This window comes from Trichechus manatus, unplaced genomic scaffold (genome assembly GCF_000243295.1).
Source record: "Trichechus manatus latirostris isolate Lorelei unplaced genomic scaffold, TriManLat1.0 scaffold00002, whole genome shotgun sequence".
Taxonomy (NCBI): domain Eukaryota; kingdom Metazoa; phylum Chordata; class Mammalia; order Sirenia; family Trichechidae; genus Trichechus; species Trichechus manatus.
The window spans coordinates 29395036-29412442 of record NW_004443938.1 but is presented as its reverse complement, the minus strand read 5'-3'; the positions used below and the strand labels follow the sequence as shown (position 1 = coordinate 29412442).

Here is a 17407-nt window from a genome sequence, read left to right as displayed (position 1 = left end):
TACAACCACTTTGGAAATTGATTTGGCACTTCCTTAAAAAGCTAGAAATAGAAGTACCATATGATCCAGCAATCCTGCTCCTTGGAATATATCCTAGAGAAATAAGAGACGTCACATGAACAGATATATGCACATCCATGTTCATTGCAGCACTGTTCATGATAGCAAAAAGATGGAAACAACCTAGGTGCCCCTTAACGGACATATGGATAAACAAATTATGGTATATTCACACATGGAATAGTACCCAACAATAAAGAACAAGGATGAATCTGTGAAATATCTCATAACATGCATGAATCTGGAAGGCATTATGCTGAGTGAAATTAATCAGTCGCATAATGACAAATATTGTATGAAACTCAAGGAAAGGTTGAAACACAGAAGAAAACATTCTTTGATGGTTACAAGGGTGGTGAGGGAGGGAAACAGGTATTCACTAACTAGATAGAAGACAAGAATTATCTTAGGTGAAGGGAAGGACAGCACACATTACAGGGGAAGTCAGCACAACTGGACTAAACCAAAGCTAAGAAGTTTCCTGACTACAACCAAACACTTTGAAGGACAGAGTAGCAGGGGCTGGGGTCTAGGAACCATGGTTTCAGGGGACATCTAAGTCAACAGGCATAATGAAGTTTATTAAGAAAATGTTGTGCATCCCACTTTGGTGAGTGGCATCTGGGGTTTTAAAAGCTAGGGAGCAGCCATCTAAGATGCATCAATTGGTCCCAACCCACCTGAAGCAGAGGAGAATGAAGAATACCAGAGACACAAGGAAAGTATTAGCCCAGAGACAGAAAGGCCCACATAAACCAAAGACTTCATCAGCCTGAGACCAGAAGAACTACCACCAACAACCGCCCTGACAGGGAATACAACAGAGAGTCCCTGACGGAGCGGGAGAAAAGTGGGGTGCAGAACTCAAATTATAGTAAAAAGACCAGACTTAATGGTTTGGCTGAGACCGGAGGACCCAGGAAGACATGACCCCCGGAATCTCTGCTAGCCCAAAACTAAAACTATTCCCGAGGTGAACTCTTCAGACAAAGATTAGACTGGACTATGGGACATAAAATGATACTCGTGAAGCATGTGCTTCTTAGCTCAAGCAGATACATAAGAGTAAAATGGGCAGCTCCTGTCTGGAGTCGAGATGAGAAGGCAGAGAGGGTCACGAGCTGGTTGAATGGGCACCGGAAATCCAGGGTGGAAAGAAGGAGGGTGCTGTCACAGTATAGGGAGAGCAACTAGGGTGAATAACAATGTATGTATAAATGTTTGTATGAGAGACTAACTTGAATTGTAAACTTTCACTTAAAGCACAATGAAAAAAAAAAGAATTATCTGTAAGATTTTTAAAAATAGAAATTTCAAGTTAGCTATCTAATAAAAGAAGCAAAGATTATGAACAGTTGACAGAAAAAAAATACAAATAGTCCTTAAATATATGAAGAAATGCCCAACATCATTCAACAGACTCATCATTCATCAAAAATACAAGTGCTTGACAATGCATTCTGTTGGAGAGGCTTTGAAACAATAGGCACTCTCATACATTGCGGGTGAAAGTTCAGATTTATACAGCCCCTACAGAGGGTAATTTGGCAAAGTCTACTAAAATACAAATGCATTCATGTTTTGGCACAGCTATTTCACTTTGGAGAATTTATCTTAGTCTATACAAATTGACATCTGTACAAGGTAATTTCTTACAGCACTATTTGTGATACCAAAAGACTGACAATGGCCATCAATAGGGGATCGACTGAATGAATTATTTCACATCTGAAAAAAAAAAAAATTATAGCCTTGGAAACTCTGTCAGGGCAGTTCTACTCTGTCCTATAGGGTCTCTATGAGTCAGAATCAACTCGACAGCAATGAGTTTTTATTTAGGTTAACTAGATATTAAATACATTTCCTCTAATATGGTATTGTTAATAGTTATGCTGTCATAAACAACTATTGACCTATGTCACTCAAAATTTCAAATCCAGTTTAAATGATAATCTCTTTCCTACTCTTATTCTGATCATCCAGATATGAGCAAGTGAAAATTAAGTAGCAGTTTCATATGTAATATATTGCTGGTTGTATCCCTAATTCTCTCTTCTCCGGGATTATCAACCTACTTGATACGAAAAATAGAATATGCTAACAATGAGAGAAATAAATAACTGATGTTACATGTTCAAAATGAGTCACTTACTCACCCAGCCCTATTTAAAAACGTTCCTCCAAATTTTCTGGGTGCAGGTCTTGGTCTGACACTGGGAAAGGAACAGCAGCAGTGACTTCAGCAGCAGCAACATGTATGATTTCTGTGTGAAACTTACACAGCAGATGGCAACAACTATTAGCGCATGTGAGTTCCAAATCAACAAATCTCATTCTCATTAACAGTGACAACAAAAGGGAATGTAACACATCATTTCTAAAAATGATGTGAAAATGTTAATATTTCAGAATTTATCTTATTAAATAAGAATTTTATAAGCAACTTCGAGTGACACGTGTACTCTACAGCTGCCAAAAACTTTGGACATGATTGTACAGAGTTCAAAGTAGAGACAGCAATGCTATGCAATATCCCAAAAATAACCATACCTGCACATCAGATAAACAAATTCTATTTCTCAAGCAGCTTCACACACTCTCAAAATCCTAATATTTTTCTATAACTTTAATAAGAACAATGTTAGTGATGAAATGAAACCACCACAACTGTCTACTTCCCTTCTCAATACCTTCTTTCTTCAACCGCTTCCGCTCCATGCCCTTATTTATTTTTTCTATTAAACAAACTCAGATTTAGAACTGCAACAGTACCAAGAGAGTTTCCATGGATGTACAGATGTAGACGCTGTCCCCTTCTAGCTACATCCTCTGTGCCTTCCATCCTACCCAGCCCTCTTATCTTTGCCCTCAGGTTTAAATTTGGCTGCTACTAACAAAAACTTATTAAAACATCACCAGGCTTGCTACATTCTAACTACAGCATTTGAACATTCTGTGTTGGCTTTTTAACTCTGCAGGCCTGTGGCTGCTTTGGAATTGCGTCCCCATGCCTATGAGGTCATGCCCAGCTGACTTCTTTAGAACGTGATCCCCTGAAGCACAGCTGTAAAAATAAAGAACTCTAAAAATGACTTCTTATTCACCAATCAACAACATAATGTACTTTCGATTTTAGGCAACTAGCACGTTTACATATATAAGTATATAGATAGAAGGTGAAGTAAATGAATGGAGGTCTTATATAAATGTGTTTTCCCATGACCAAGCAATATATAAACAAACTCTGATACATTACAGGTTCCAATAATTTAGAAAAGAGTGATGGCAGGAAAGTAATTTATCTAGGAGAGCCTGAGGTCTCTAAATAAATCATGCCCACCATCTTTTTTTTTTTTTTTTTAAATAAACATCTATAGTTAACACATACGTGTGCTTCTTTATAGTATGGGATTCCCTACAGATTGTTTCAGTTTGTTTTGTTTTTTAAAATATATTCATCTGCTTTGATTTAAAAGTTTTTTGTTAACTCCAGCTTACACCCTCCATCCCATTACTCTTCCTGGTTTAATGACACTTACTCACTCACACTGGCTTTTTGATTCTCCAGTGTATTTTCTGGGTTTTTATTTTAGGTTTATAAAAACACAAGCAAAAGGAAGTCTCGAAAATTACAGAGACCTTTGAGGTAAGCCACTGTAACTCTCTTCTTTAAAGAGACAAGATCTAAATAAAGTCAATAAAACGAAAATTAGAAAACAATACTGTTAAATACCTTTTATGTGAAATATATAAAATAGCCCTCTGTTTCTTCCTGATAATAGTGGTTTTCTTTGCCAGTTTCAGAGCCATATAGTTTAATATTTGGTACATAATTGTGCTTCAAAACTTAAAAAGTAAATCTTACTAGAGTCTCACTGGGTAGGGCAGGAGTGTGCTTTACACACACAGCTCACATGAGGAACTGTCTACAAGTGTCTTCTAAGCAAATCTAGGTCCACAATAATCTTCTCACATAAAGGCTTTTTTTTTTTTTTCAGAATCACATTGCTCCTAATGAGACATGCCATAATGCAGTTTATAATATGGATGTTAAGTTTATTATTACTCTAGTCATAAACCAATTTTATAAATATGTTCTTACTGCCTTCTACAAATAAACTCCGTGTCCAAACCTATTAAGCTTTAGAAAATAAAATGCAATATACATTACCTATACAAGAATCCTGGTGGCGCAATGGTAAAAGCGCTCCCCTGCTAACCAAAAGGTTTGAACTCACCAGCCGCTCTGTAGGAAAAAGATGCGGCAGTCTGCTTCCATAAAGATTAAACCTTGGAAACGCTATGGGGCAGTTCTACTCTGTCCTATAGGGTCACTACAAGTTGAAATCGACCCTACGACCGTGGGTTTGGTTTTTGGTTTTGGTTTTATGCAAGAATAGTAAAACCCATTGCCATTGAGTCGATTCTGACTCAGCAACCCTAAAGGACAGAGTAAAGCTGCCCCACGGAGTTTTCAAGGAGTGGCTGGTGGATTCAAACTGCCAACCTTTTGGTTGGCAGCCAAGCTCTTAACCACTATGCTACCAGGGCTCCAGGAATAGTAAAATAGCATTTTAATATATTGGTAATTATAAGTTTATTTAGTTAAAAAAAAAAAAAAATACCCTGACATGAATCTCACTCTTTACCTTTCACATTTAGTGTGATTATTCTCAAGTAATAACTAATAAATTGTAAATAAATATATGCCAACTCCACACTGGTCGCAAATCTATCTCAGTCCTCAAAAAAGGCAGAAATGTCTCTCAGAATTACCCATTCAAAAGATGTAACTGCAGATTAAACAACACTCTACATTTTCTTTAGTCTGGGTAAAAACAGAGCAATTTCTAAGGACATTTTTCCATCCTTAGGCAAAAATAAACTTTTTAGAAGTATTTCTATAGTAAGAAAGTTAGTTTCAGTAAATAACATCATTCTGTTTGTAGTAAAGACACAATAGTTCAATCTTTCTATAAGCCCAGCAAATATTTCCTTTATCATTTATATTATTTCCAAAGATCAGAATTATGGCTCCATTTTGCATACGTGCTGCATAAGATCACAGACTGATAGCTAAAAAGAAAGTCACAAAGAATATAAAAATTATAAGAATAATGTCCCTTCTGTCATTTTCTGCTACTTATTCTCCACTTAGTTATCTTGGTATCTCTTAAGTCCGGGCTTCTAAAGGTCATGCACTCAGAGCTGGCCTTCGTCCAGTCCTACGTTACATGGGGAGTGGCTGGTTCGTGGATTTTCTAAGTGATGATACCAGTGGTGTTCCACTCTTTTACTGTCCAGATAACAGGTCTGTATTACAGATATTGGCCCCAACAAACATCCCTTAACACACATCAGCAGGGAGTTTATTTGGCAATTCCCCAACTACCAGAAATTAAATTCCCAAACACATCTTACACTTCAAGAATTTAGCTGTAGGATTATTCTCTGAGGTGACAGAAGAATAAACTTCTCTTAAAAAAAAAAAAAAAAAAAAAGGTACTTAAACCACTAACAAGGAAATAGAAAATTTTAAACTTAGATTTACTAATCTTTTCACTAATTACTTGATTAATTCACCCATTTATCCAGCAAATATATATTAAGCTACAGTGAGGAAGCAGGAGATGCAGTTATAATAGAAGGGTCTGGGATTGAAATTCAGAAGGCCTGCATTTGAAATCAACCTCCAAAACATATGGTATTTGTCACCTTGAGTGTGCCCAGGTGGCACAAATGGTTACCATTTTCTGAAAAACCAGCCACTGAAAACCCTATGGAGTACAGTTCTACTCTGACATACATGGGGTAGCCATGAGTCAGAACAGACGCACAGTGACCTTGACTTGGCTTGGGCCTCATTAGATTATAAAGCATTAAATAATGAGACATTAAGATATGAGGCTTAAATTAACTAACATATGTAAAGTGTCTAAACAGTGCCTAACACTCAATTTTTTTCTTTTTAATTATCACTATGAATTTAAAACTGTCATCTGAACTTACACTGATAAATAAGACTCCATTGCCCTTTCCCTACTGAAGATTACAGTTTCGTGGCTTTACCTAATCTGAAAGAGTTAGAGTGCAATGGATTGTAAGACTTCTTTTTGTAATTCTAGGACCTACACTCTTCTAGTCGGAAACTTGTGTGTCTACTTTAAATGTCTCCTCTATAGTTATCAATAATCAGGGCTTAAATAGTCATTCATAATAAACAGCAAATGAGAGATTAAAAACAAACATCCGCCATCTCCCAATTATTAAATCACTTTTCAGTTATCTTAACTCTCCACTGCACTTAGCACTGACACTCACACCCTCCTTTACTCCCTTGGCTTCTAAGATATTACTCTTTCCTGGTTTCACTCCTATCTCCCTGGTCACCACTTCATGACCTGGCCCGAGGTTATATCACTATCCCATTTTTCATGATCTTCTACTATGGGTTTCCCAAATACGCCACACTTTCTCAAACCCCCACCAAGCTGTTCCCTATGCTGACTGATGCTTCAAAGGGCAGGTGAGGGAAGTTCCCATTTCACCCCCTCCCCGAAGGAGGGCTTAGGGCTCCTTCCAGGCCTTCCTTATCACCCTCTATTTCCATCTACTTTAGCACTTACCTCACAATATCCTAATTCTTGGCTTACAAATCAGCACCCTCACTCACCCATGATGTCTTTGTGGGTAGCAATGTAAGCTCTTCGTTGCTGTTTTTAGCTGCCATCCAGTTAGCCCTCAACTCATAGTGATCGCATGTGTTACAGAGTAGAACTGCTCTATAAGGTTTTCTTGGCTATAATCTTTATAGAAGCCGTTGCCAGGCCTTTCTTCCAAAGAGCCTCTAGGTGGGTTAGAACCACCAACCTTCAGGTTCGAGGCCAATAGCAAACTGTTTGCACCACCTAGCTCCTTAGCGCTTAATTAGTATTTGCTAAAAATAACTAAATAACATACATACATAACTTTTTAAAATTTAAAATAATACGAGCCAGATAGCCTGGGCTTCTTTTCTCCTTATCTAGCATTTACTGAGTGCTTACTATCGACCAGGCACTTTACATGTGTTTAATTCATTTAATCCTCATAACAATCTTTGACGTCTATTTTAAAAGTATCCCTATTTTACAGATGAGGAAACTGAGACTAAGAGAAATGACATAACTTGCCCAAAGTCACATAACTGAATAATGGTCGAGGCAGCATTCAAACCCAAGCAGCCCATTCTGAAGCCCATACCTCTGGTCATGCTCTAGACTGCCTCTTTTCCAGCCATAAATCTGATTAAGCAATAGAACTGGCTCACAATAAGAATTATGAAATTTACATCCCTGGAGAGCTTTAAGGGTACGTTTAAAAAAAAAAAAAAACTCCTGTCCCTGGAGGCAAGGGATGGACCTGATGACCGCGGCAAATTTCTTTCCTCCACTATATACCCTCTGCTATTATTTTATGTGCTCATTAATGCTCTCCAGAAAACAAAGAAACAGGTTTTAATATAAAACCAGAAAACCAAACCAGTTGCTGTCTAGTTGATTCCGACTCACAGCAACCCTATAGGAGAGTGTAGAACTGCCCTACAGGGTTTCCAAGGAGTGGCTGGTGGATTCAAACTGCCAACCTTTTGTTAGCAGCTGAGCTCTTAACCACTGCGCTATCAGGGCTCTGGTTTTAATATAAGACCTGCTCAAAATCTAACCACTGAATATTATCAATAAGTCAATAATTAGTGAATATTACACCACTGATAATAGGAAAAATATTTAATAGTTAAATATTTAATACTTAGTATTAAATATACATGAACTGAAATATAACTGAAGACATAAAAAAAAAGAGAATAATAATGCTACCTATTACATTTCCTATTTTATTAGCGTCGATCACCTACATTCTTTAGCATGTTTATTTAGCCCAATCCAACCAAGAGGATATACTGAAAATTTGGAGAAGTCTGTTTTTAGACCATTCATATTAAATTATATCCATTACTGAATGGATCTAAAATAGTCTTTTTTATTTAGCTGCACCTCAGTGAATCTGGGAAAATAGGTTCACAATCAAAACAATGATGTTTTCAGGAGCAAAATCTAAGTTTCTAAATCCTGTAGTCAAGTCACTCATTTGTCACACATATTTACTGAGCTCCAAGATCAGCTACATAATTCACAGGGCCCAGTGCAAAATGAAAATGCAGGATCCCTTGCTCAAAATGACTGATAATGTCAGGACAGTGACAGCACAGCATTAGACCAAGTGTGGAACCCATGCAACATGCCCTCAAAGCCAGCCCTGTTGAGCCCTCGATTCTGTGCCAGGCACCGTACTAGGCACTGGTAGGTACTGCAATGACCTCTTGACTCACAATCCCTGTTTCCAGGATGGTTCAAAAGCAGCATCAAAGATCCTGTTAGGCAAGGAATGATCAAATATAAATTATGATTAAGAGTTCAAAGAATCCTTGGATCTCAAGCTGCCATGTACAGCCTTAGGGTTAAGTGCTGGTTAAAAGGATACAAATTCAAGTAAGCTGTCTTCAGCTTCCCTAAATGTCTTCTTTTGTAAATCAATAGGCCAACGAGCCTTTTAAAAAATGGATCTCAGTAAATGGAAAAAAAAGGGGGTTGGAGATGATTAGAATAGTAAATAAAGGACCACGATTGCAGTATTGTTAAATACCATGCATCTTACAATAGTTTTCAGTTTAATAAACTTTGCGAACCTACTGTATGTGCTTCCACATCACTGAAAAATCGAATAATGCCTTATTTTTGCTGAACTTAAGCCACTTAACAAAAAGAGAATTCTAAACCTACGGCCCAGGCATATGAAACAGCATCTGAAATATGACAGGCTGCAGTACTGTCTTCTTTATTTCTTCAATCGACCCCTGGGGGTGTAGCAAGGAGAAGACACACTCTGCCCCCCCTTGTACAGTCCATTGAGGAAGGCAGGCAATAGACAAGCACTTCTTTCAAAAATGCCTTTTTAAGGTATTTTAAGTTCTGACTCCAAGATACAATGAAGGATTTCATTTATTCTAGGGTTTTCCTCTAAGAAGTACAAACTTCTCGGCAGAGAGGTGAAAGATATTCTTGTGCCCACCCTAATCAGCACTGTAGCTTGGGTCACTATATAGGTACAAAATTATTCTGCAGCATAAAATGGACCTCCAAACGTGGATGAATAGAATTGATTAAATTAATTATACATGAGTAATTCAAATTGCTTATGTTTAGACCATAATTTTAGGTGAGATGTTGTGTCTGGGTTAATGCTATAAAAATTCATATCCTATGCAGTCCATAAGGGCTCCTCACATAATAGTTTTCATAAAACAGCATGCTAATCTCCTGGTTGTTGTGAGATTTAATAAACGTCTAAGGATCCTACTTAGCACCTCCAACAAAATGCTGCATAAAAACTGAGGATTATTGTTAATACAGATCTGGAGTAATTGATCCTTATGATACCAAACCAAAACCCACTGCCATCGAGTCGATTCCGACTAAAAGTGACCCTACAGGACAGAGTATAACTGTCCCATAGAGTTTCCAAGGACCAGCTGGTGGATTTGAAGTACCAACCTTTTGGTTAGCAGCCATAGCTCGCCGTAGCTCTTAACCACTGCACCACAAGGGCTCTGATCCTTATACTACTACTACTAAATACTTCCATAATACTAGTGTTAAAAATGACCAAACCCCCTCCCAAAAAAAAACCCCACTGCCGTCAAGTCAATTAGGATAGAGTAGAACTGACCCATAGAGTTTCCAAGGAGCGGTTGGTGGATTTGAACTGCCAACCTTTTGGTTAGCAGCCTGAGCTCTTAACCACTGTGCCACCAGGGGCCCTATAAATGGCCAAGCTAGGTTTAAAAGCAGCTGTCTTATTAAAGAGCAAATAAGCATAGTGCCGGGGACCCAACTATAATGCCGCCAAAAAGGATGAAACTAACATCCACTTTAACTGTTCTCGTTATATCAGATACACCTTCTGTATAATTTTGTTATAGGTAGAAAGAAGGGAAAGATAATCATATTTAAAAAATCTTGCATTAATATAGTGCTTTCCAGTTTTATAAAGCATTTTCACTCATATTATCCCATATGCCACCTGAATCTATTTAACTATTGAATGTATACTATACTGGAGTCTACCCCGAAATAGTATCAAAGAGCCACAACTTCCCCTATACTCCTAACTTATAACTTCATTTCCTTTATTAGGCCATTGAGAATATCTGTACCTATATTTTTGTGCATTTCATAACCAAATAACTATGCGACAATACCACTTTGAGTGAGGCTCTGATGTTAAAAGAGAATTTTTGTTTTGCATTCTGTCAAAGGAAGAAAAAAAAACTATCCAAAAAAGATATAATTTTAAAAAGCTACAGCTCTTATTCTGAATGTACTCAGATAACCAATTTCCTTATTGCATAAATCAGCTGTAAAGTTTCCCAAGGGAAATTACATCATATTATATACACATCTAATGACCCTAGGGGACATTTTTGAAGGAAAATAGGCAACAATTATAAAAGCAAAGAAGGTCAGTGATTATCTTCATGACTCAGTTTAACTCAAACATTAAACATAGTATATATGTTCCAATTTGGGATAACTTTCTAGGTCTATTATGAACTACTTAGTAGTATTTTCATCTATTAAATCCTTTCTCTGTAAAGTCTTTGGTATAAAAAACCTTAGCAGACCTCCCAGTGAACCTTGGCATTTTGGCTGCATGGCCAAAGCAACGGTCTACCATTACAAAGCCATTCATGAGTCAACCAGAGAAGTAACCACCATGATGGCTGCCCAGCTGATGATGCTCTTCTTTATCATGCTTGCAAGTATATAAGACATGCAAGATTTATGTTCCTAAATTATAAAATACTAGTGCTAAACACTGATTCTAAATTGTAATTTGAAACATTATTAATGCAAATTAAAACCTTTCTATTAAAAAGCCTGAATTTTCTTGCTTGTCTTTAATTTTTTTAAGTCTCCCTACAGCAAATAATGGAGTCCTGGTGGCACAATGGTTAAGAGCTCGGCTGCTAACGAAAAGGTCAGCAGTTTGAATCCACCAGTCGCTCCTTGGAAACCCTATGGGGCAGTTCTACTCCGTCCTACAGAGTCGCTATGAGTTGGAACCGACTTGACAGCAACGGGTTTGTTTTTTGGTTTTACGGCAAATAAAAAGAAAAAAGAATATTAAAAATCCATCTATAATTTGAGGGCAATAATCCAGGGCCACAGTCCTCAGATTTGAGTCCTCAAATTCACAAGATCATTAGTAATTTTTTTAATCAGATTCACTAGTTTACCTAAATAACAGCTATTAAAATCATGAATACGTAGATAATTTGCTTGTAATGGTTTTGTCTCAACGTGTTTAACAGCATAATGTTTGTGCTTTGCTCTCAACAGTCACGTTTGCTTCTACAACAAAGTAAAAAGGTGGCAGTTAAACAAGAGATTTTCTGTCTTGGCTTTGTGAAAAGAAAGATTGTGTATTCTCTCAAGGCAAAGAAAAATCGACTCCGGCCCTGTATCTGTAGTCAGCATTTTTCAACACCCTGATTTCAGAAGCCCTCCTCTGCGTTTTGCCCACCTGACTGGGTGTTCTATTATGCAAGAGATGTGGTCTCCCCAAGGCAACTCACCACCCCACCGCCATGGTCTGTGCAGCCCAGCTGAATCCCCTGACATGCTCTGTAAAGGAAGGCATTGCAAAATCACTGCTTTCTCCCCTAGTCCCTAGTCCCGGCTCTGAGCCCTCGGGCGGAGGGAGGAAGCAGCCCAGAGGGCGCTGCCGGTGCAGACCTGAAACTAGGTCTTGGCCGGCGCTCGGGCAGTCACCGAGAGAAGCGAGCCCCACTTTCTCCGGGCAGGAAGGGGGGAGGCCGAGAGCATTTCCTGTTGTGCAGCTGAAACAAGCGGAGGCGTCATTGCATGCACGCTCCCCAGAGTGTTAGCCGACCGAGGGCCAAAGTTCAGGAGCTTCCAGGGAGGGCCGAGTGGGGCCGCCGAGTGGGGCCCCCGAGCGGAGGAGGGGTGCCCACGCTTCTCTATTCTGGAGGGACGCCCCGCGCCTCAGTGACCGCACAGCTGGTGGCAGGAAGCCGGCGGAGCTACCTGAGACAAGCACCAGGGTTTCACGGGGAGGAACAGCTTTTTCTCCCTGATTAAACTATTCTTGGCAATTCCATCTCTGTGCAATTTATTGTGGGCTTGCCTTCTCCCAGCACTCCTCTCATTTCCCAGAGTGGGGCAAGGGCATGTGTTTCCAGGTCCTCAGAGGAAGCACTTTCCTTGCGCAAGTTTCTTAGCTTAATTTTTAACGTAATTTCCCCTAAAGAGGGCTCTTTTTTTCCTATTAGGATTATTTAAAAATAACCGAAAGTAAGTGTCATATCAGTGTTGTTGGAATTATGTTTTCCCCTCGTTTTCTATCTCCTCTTCGATGTCAGATCCCTCAAGTAGCTGTGGGATATAAGAGAGGAAAAAGAACATTTCTGTACTCATAGCATCAGTGAGGTCAAAAAAGACAAGAAGACCCCCTTTAAATGTTTCTAAAAACACATTCTTTATGTTTTAATTATTAAAACATCCCTTCACAACATATAAACTTTTACCTACTAGGTCATTAATTTCTCATATTCAAATATCTAATATAAAAACTATCCAGTGTAATAACAAAACATTTGGCCAGAAGGTTTTAAGATGGAAATTACTCCCTGATATAAAAATAATGGTGATTTTTAAATTTCCTTTATCCTAAATTCCCAACCTTTCATTTGGTTTAAAACCATAAACCAGAGTACAACCATGTGTAATTCCACAAAAGCAGTGGCTTAAGGTTAACAATGATTAAAAAGAAGACCATAAGGTATTCTATAATCATTTTAAAATTAAAAAACTGAAATCATTTATATCAAATTACAGATTCTGTTCTTCTCATGGTGAACTAACGTCATAGATGCTATATCACGCTGATGTCTGTAACATTTAAACTAAACAATGAATTTCATTAAATTCATTATCCAAGTCTACCCAGCCTTTATAAAGTTTTCTTTATAGAAGCTTCCTAAGTTTTTTTTTAATATTTTAAACTTATATAATTAAGACTCTACAATGTAATAAATATGTTAGTTTTTCATATCCAGTCCCCCATTTACTACTTCAGGGCAATATCAAAAGTAAACGAGGCTCCCACTTGCAAGTGATCTAAAGCCCCTGAATACTTCTTCTGTTGTCTTATTTAATAAACAGCTGAACAATGCAATTGAATATTTTATCAGTGGTTAAGAGCTCAGGCTGCTAATTAAAAGGCTGGCAGTTAAATCCACCAGCCACTCCTTGGAAACCCTATGGGGCAGTTCTACTCTGTCCTATAGGGTCACTATGAATCGGAATCACCTCGACGGCAATGGGTTTTTTTTTTGTTGTGGTGGTTTGTTTTTTTGTTGTGGTTGTTTTTCAATTCAAGTTTACCATTTACTTCACATATATTCTTATTGCCATTTACCAAGAAATAGGTTCAAAAAACTGAAATCTTCCTCAGGCCAGCACTCAGGTCAGTACTCACATAGATTCACGGACCCTAGATGGGCTCCTCTCAATCTTTTTGAAGAACAATCCCAAACACTCCTCACTGCCACCCTCCTAACTCACAACTTCTTTCCTTCACAGGATGCTCAAGGCCAGCTTGGCTACTGGTGCCTCCAAGTGTGAGTGCTAGGTGAGGCCTACAAAATAATCGCATCCAACTGCTTTATTTACTTGACTTGAATACAGCAACTTTTAATAACTTCTGAGAGCTTCTCAAACTTTATCAAAGGATTCTTGATTATAAAAGTCATTTTGATGGCTCCAATCCTAGGAAATATGATGGGGTGTCTGTCTCCAAGGTGATCCCACTTTTTTAAACACATCCCTTTTCTTCCCTCATATCAATAATCCTTTTACTCATTAAATCTCAGTAGTGACTCTTGTGTTTTTTATTAGAACATACTTATATCTCCAAATCATCTGTCAATGGTATATAAATTGATACTCCACAAACTGCAAGCAGCTGCCCAAATATATCTGTTGTTGTCGTGAGGTGCCGTGGAGTCGATTTTGACTCATAGTGACCTCATGTGACAGAGTAGAACTGCCCCAAGAAGCGGCTGGTGGATTCAAACTACTGACCTTTTGGTTAGCTGCCCAACCACTGCACCACCAAGCCTCCCGTTGCACCACCAACCGGCTGCCAAACTGACTCATAGCGACAAGGCTTCTTAAATACAATCTAGCCTCCCAGTAAATTTTTTTCAAAGTGCATGCTCTTTCGTTTATGCTTAATTGCTGATGGTGGCACTTGGAAAGAACAAAAGAGGGCTGACTAAAGATTATCCTACTGTATAATCCTAATTATAGACCAAATGATATCAGTATTACTATACAATTATTATAGACTGAAGATACAAAGACCAGTATGATAGTAATAAAATAAATCTACTTGTGAATAAATACAGAATTGAAAAATATAAGCCAGAAAAACACACTGATTCTTCAGGTTCCTGGTACTATTTCCAAATGCATCTCTTTTATATTATCAAAGAGAACAAAACAACTGTGAGACTAAAAGGGTGTTTTGCAGGACAACATATTTTACAGTTTCTTTAGAAACTGCAGGGAAAATTTTTTAATGTGCCAATTTTGTGGTTTAAAGTACATTATGAGAGTGCACATTTCCAACCTGATAAGATATATCATTACTTCATTCAAAGAAAAGGATTGAAACTTGAAGTTTCCCAAATTAATGGCTTTAAAACTCAATCTTTAATTTAGGATCAGTTTCATGTAGATGCACCGTTGTAATACAAGAGTAATAGTGAATTGCCACTGTAATATTTGAGTTTCGATGTTTCTGAGATACCAGTCTACCACAAGAGCCTCCACCTTTTCTTAGATTTGAAAAGTCTTTGATACAGCTAGACTATAAGATGAGGCTGACTTGTCTCAAAGCTGGCCTCCTCTCTAAAAATAATCAGAAGGGCATACTGATTTTTCTTCTTCTCTCATAATATTCAATATTGAGTATTCTTCTTCTCAAATGAGCATTCACCCACCATTTGTTATTTTTCCAGAAAACTGGCCCCCAAGAAATGCAACGACAAAATCATCAGGGCGCTCTCCTTTCTCAGGTCCACATCCCATTTCCATCATAGGTCGCAAGGCTGCATTGTTCCTCCAAAGCCAGTATTTTCTCAGAGTCCCAGCTCAAAATTATATGCCAGAAGCACAGTCATATGAAGATAGCTCACTGAGTGAACAGACATTTACAGGGATGATGAGAGATGCATTCATTCATACATGTGAATGAATATATGAATCAATGAAGTATTTGTGAAAAACCTACCTACCTACATGCGTCACAGTCTTTGGTTACAATAAGATCCTTTTTCAACTTCAGTATTTCCAATCCAGTGATTTTATTTTTCTTACAAACTCCCCTATAACCTTCTCTTTATTAAGTGGCCCTCAGCACAAATTACTACTGCCTTAGTCCCTTCAAGGCTGGATAATGATACCAAGTACAGCACCTGCAACTAACAAGGTCCCAGGACCTACAGGTGGCTTAAGGCACTGTTCAGTCTCTCCTCAAGACAATAATAAGACGGGGCACTGTCGCATCTTTTCAGCCTGCGGATGAAAGTCAGTATGTTTTTCAAATGGAAACACATTTACATAGTACTCAAGAGCTCACCTCCTTTATTCAGCCTCCATCTATATTTAATACTTCAGAATAAGCCCCAATAAAGGCTAAATAATAATAAGGGTTCAGAAGGTCTATAATCAAGCATGTTATTGAAACATGTGTTCCCACATGCATTAAAGTAATTGAAATTAATGAAGAGTATAACTTATTTTATTACAATAGTTTTTTTTTTTAAATTCTCTCCTAGTCCCTCACAAAGCCCTGTGTACTTCTCCAGAGACTAAAAGTGTGACTAACTCTAAATGTAAAATAAATAAATTCTGTAAAGTTTAGAAAAAAGAGCTCCCAAATCAAAGTAGTTTGCTCAAGAAATGATAAAATCCAACTTTGTTTCAAAATCACATAATTATTATCAGCTCTCAGTTATCACCTAATATATCACTTCTCTCCACTTCTGCATAAAAGTCCATCTGTTCTATGAACTATGTGCCCATTTAAATATGTACCTTCTTTACTATTCATTATGTGGCTTATACGCAATCTGCGCAGGCAAATTAAAGGAAGCGAGCTTTCTCATAGATACTAAAGGCAGTCTAGATCTAAAGTAAGAATATTTTCCATTACTAATATACATTCCTTTTACTAATAAGGTAATTTGACAAAATTATTTGTATACTACAGGGTGCTGTATAAATGATACTCTTACAAGTAAATTTACTTACAAGTAAATTACTACCTGCATGGAAATATTTTCTAACATTTTATATGCCCATTTTTAATTAACAGAACACTACAAATTGAAAACGTTAATTTACTTTACCCTAAGATGGCAGTGATTTGAGTTAAATCAATTATCAATTGGCATGTTGTTTATATGGCCAAAAAAGGACAATGTAGAAAAAGTATAAACAAACACAGATTTGAATATAATATTATGTCCACTGGCAAGAAATTTTCTTTATCTGTATGATTACAGTCATTACCCTTGACATTGCTGGTTTTCTCGGACAATCATAGCAATAATAATATGCTAATTCAAAGTCAATACATCTTAAGCTTGTTTGCAAACATACACACATATCATGCTATTTATAAGTGCAATTGAATTTTCTGCATAGAAATGTTCATATACATATCTTTTATCTGTTTGTTTTATTTCATTTAACTGTGTTGGTAAAGTTATGGAATTTTCAAATTCAAGGACTAAACTCTCTATAAGCTACAGTACAGCCACCACTAACTGTCATTTAGGTACAAATTCCTTAACCTGGAATACAAGCCCTTAGACAACACAGCGCGACCTTTCTAACCTTTACACATCATTCCCTTACTTTGCATTTTATGCAGCCCTCAAATCACATGCATCTCTGAAAGACACTTTCTCATGGTAATGCATTTATTCATTTTACCTGTCAAAATCAAGGTCTATCTAAAGCATCCCCTCTCCCATGACACTGCTCCTGATCTCAGCCATAAGTGATCCTGTACCTTCTTAACACTTGATATATGCTTCTCTTGTGGCACTTAACCTGTTTCTTCTAATGAGAACTTTCTTTTACACAATGCTTTTCAATACAGTACATTATAGAGGTATGATGATGGGATATGAACCCTTCTTCTTTATATTTCC

General features: G+C 37.6%; 1 protein-coding gene across 5 annotated transcripts in view; it reads right to left on the bottom strand.

Moving 5' to 3' along the window:
• Positions 1-17407, bottom strand: part of HIVEP2 (HIVEP zinc finger 2) — a 243284-nt gene that overhangs the window by 208494 nt on the left and 17383 nt on the right. Inside the window, exon 1 of one of the 5 annotated variants that reach the window (XM_023729529.1) lies at positions 2217-4311. The exons of the other annotated variants lie outside the window; for them this stretch is intronic. The gene's annotated coding sequence lies outside the window, so the exon portion shown is untranslated. Of the gene's footprint in view, positions 1-2216; positions 4312-17407 lie in introns of those variants that run through there. 5 annotated transcript variants of the gene reach the window in all.